Source organism: Asparagus officinalis, chromosome 5 (genome assembly GCF_001876935.1).
Source record: "Asparagus officinalis chromosome 5, Aspof.V1, whole genome shotgun sequence".
NCBI classification, from domain to species: Eukaryota; Viridiplantae; Streptophyta; class Magnoliopsida; order Asparagales; family Asparagaceae; genus Asparagus; species Asparagus officinalis.
In genome coordinates this window covers 78716498-78719983 of record NC_033798.1, presented here as the reverse complement: position 1 = coordinate 78719983, position 3486 = coordinate 78716498, and the positions used below count along the sequence as shown (strand labels likewise).

Below are 3486 nucleotides of genomic sequence, written 5' to 3'. Positions count from 1 at the left end.
GTGCGACTATGATCTTTTACACATTTGGATGAAGCAACGAACGGCTTTTAAGTGCGACTATGATCTTTTACACATTTGGATGAAGCAACGAATTCGTCCAGACTATTGGTAAAGTCTATAAAACCGCGACTGATCCTGAAAGGTAATGGATGGAAAAAACAGCATGTCGTAATAATAAGAAGAAAATGGAATTTCTTATTATATTCTTTAATATTCTTATTTTTTTAGTCGAATTTTGAGACCATTCTTGTTCAATTTATCTCTTTCAACTTGGATACCATGAGGCGGGCCTTGGAAAGTTTTTGAAGTCTTGAATGATCCCCAATAAAAATTGATGCAAATAAACGAATTTTTGTTCGACATCTCCGAGCTATATATCCTCGTCTAACTCTGGTCATTGAATCAAATTAAACTTTAATGAATGAATAACTAATTGATTTCTCTTCTTTCAGTCATCCTTTTATCCCCTGGTTGATTAATAACAAAAAGGATATTAGGACCGATGTTACGAGCTTCAGGAATCCAATGGGATCTTCGTAAAGTTGATCGTTATGAGTCTTACAATAAATTCAATTGGGAAGTCCAAGTAAAGTTGATCGTTATGAGTCTTACAATAAATTCAATTGGGAAGTCCAATGGCAAAAAGAAGGAGATTCACTAGCTCGTTATTTAGTACGAATTGGTGAAAAGAATAGGTATTAGATTCGTGTAACTTAGGATTTGATTTGGTCAGGATGCAGTTTTTAGACAGGATCGTGTCATGATTTTCCCTTCATAAATTAATTGGGATTGGATATACCAAAACAAAAGTATATCACTAACTCCTTCATCATGGATAGGAAAAAGTTCTAGATTGGGATTGGATATACCAAAACAAAAGTATATCACTAACTCCTTCATCATGGATAGGAAAAAGTTCTATGGAATTCATCCATGAATCAGAGGGAGAAATCCACTAGAGTACCGATGTCTACCACGCACCTGAATATATATATATATAGTAATGTTCATCTATTACCAAAAACAAGTCATTTATGGATATTAGCAGGAGGTCCGTACAGATTACGAAGGAAGCTTCGGACTCATGGGTTGAGAACAGGAGTTGAACTCTATAAGGTCGAATCTCCCGTTGTTCCTCAGTAGCTCAGTGGTAGAGCGGTCGGCTGTTAACTGACTGGTCGTACCTCAGTAGCTCAGTGGTAGAGCGGTCGGCTGTTAACTGACTGGTCGTAGGTTCGAATCCTACTTGGGGCTCCTCTCTTCTCGAGAATCCATACATCCCTTATCAGTGTAAGGACCGCTATATCTCGAGCACAGGTTTAGGTTCCGCCTCAATGGGAGAGAGATAGTAATTGTGATGGTGAAACATGTTATTACACGGTGTGGTATATGGCAGGTTTGACATTTCTGGTTTCACCTTGGACTATAACCTTGCGTGAACCAAGGGGCGTCACAGTTGGTATCAGAGCTCTAGTTCCAGTATCCTTAGGATCTTCCTGTGTCAAGTTGTAGAGCTAGGATATAGTTTCTTAGGATTCATGTATAGAGTCCGATAGGAATTTCCTAGTATGAGTGAGGACGGTATATGTGTATATCTCAAAATTTTGAGAATTTTTTTATGACAACTATTTTTGTTTAAAGTATATGCGTGAATTTTATATGTTGTGAAAATCGTATTGTGATACATTATGTATGTATATATGTCTACTTTGACTCATGAACTTCTATTTTCTTATGATCAGATGGCAGGACGTGGCAGACCCCGCACTCGAAGAGCCGCTCAGGCAGAGCCCCAGCAGGCTCCACCTGAGCCACAACAGGCTCCACCCGAGCAGGATCAGGCACCACGGGAGCCGTAGCAGGCTCCTCAGTATTTGGTAGATATCATGACTCCTCTTATTGCTAGGATGACAGCCATTGAGGAGCTGGTAGCGAATCATATAGCGTCACGGACACCACCACCACCACCAGTAGTTCCACCACAGGAAATACCAGCCGTCCCAACTAGAGAGAGAGACCCAGAGGTAGCACCCGCAGCTATCCCACCATCACCTACAGCTATTCCACTAGCGGTACCAGACAGAACCACGGAGCAGGAGGTTTGGTTCCGCTTGGTAGAGAGGTACCAGAAAATGAGAGCACCGGAGTTCCAGGGCTCTTCAGACCCACTTATAGCCCACAAGTGGAAGGAGGATTTGAGTAATGTCCTAGACATACTCAACGTAGACTCAGTACAAAAGCAGAGGCTGGCATTATACAGTCTGAAGGGGGATGCCGAGAGATGGTACCGATTCTAGTTTCCATTAGAGCAGTGGATGATCCTCACTTAGGAGGATTTTGTTTACTTCTTTGATGCACATTATGTTTCTTCAGCAGCACTGACTGGGAAGGAACTTGAGTTGTCCTGTTTGACTCAGGGGGACATGTCAGTTGCAGAGTTTGAGAGCAAGTACATGGAGTGACTGCATTTCACAGGGATGTGGCAGACAGGAGAGCGTCAGGCTCAGATGTTCCTAGCAGGGCTTTGCCCTAATCTTCGTCGATACCTCGTTTCGAGGAAATTCTATTCAGTTCGAGAGGTAGCCGAGGAAGCCACCTCACAGGAGATTGAGTCTGCCATGTTTCAGAAGGACAAGGAGGGAAAGACTAAGGCGGGACTAATTGGAGACAAGGGGAAGAACAAGAGACCATTGTCTGGACATCAGCAGCATCAGGGCCCTCATAAGAAGGGACCCCAACAGGATCAGAGGGCACATCAGCAGCGCAAGTTCCAGGAAGTTTGCTTTAACTATCGTAAGGTGGGCCACAAGGCTTCAGAGTGTCGTAGTGCATCAGTAGGAGCCCAGCAGGGTAGGGTCCGAACCAGCAGTAGCGATAGCAGGGCAGAATCAGGGCCAGCAGAATAGGCTTGAGGCGCCGCCAGCAGCACAGAGGACAGAGGGGCAGGTTCGAGCAGTACATGAGGCTCCCTAGGGGCAGATTGTCCCATATTCTCCAACACCAGCAGTAGAGAAGTTTTCAGCCACAGGCAGAGTATATGCAGTGGTTCCTCGTGATCATGGTGCTAGCGGAGCAGTTGTGGAAGGTACGTTCCTCGTGAATTCTTTTCCCGCCCGTATTCTTTTCGATTCGGGAGCTTCACATTCTTTCATTTCGTATGCTTTCATGGTTAGACTCCAGCTCGTAGCTCATCCATTAGACACCCCTTTATCAGTTTCTACCCCTCTAGGAGAGGTATAGCTTTTGGAGAGGGTTTGTAGGAGGTGTATTATCAGTTTAGACGAGTCCGAGTTCATAGTCGATCTGATAGTGGTGCATATGTCCGAGTTCGATGTCATCCTTGGTATGGATTGGTTGTCATCCTACCATATTAGTATTAACTGTTTTGCGAAGATAGTCAAGTTGCAAGCGTCCGATGGGCCCGAGATGATTGTGGCCACTTCTCCGGGCAACTGTTTTGCGGAGTCATTTCTGGCGTTCATCGAT

General features: G+C 44.1%; 1 non-coding gene across 1 annotated transcript; it reads left to right on the top strand.

Moving 5' to 3' along the window:
- Positions 1183-1254, top strand: TRNAN-GUU. The gene has a single exon. It is a non-coding gene; the product is annotated as a tRNA-Asn (tRNA).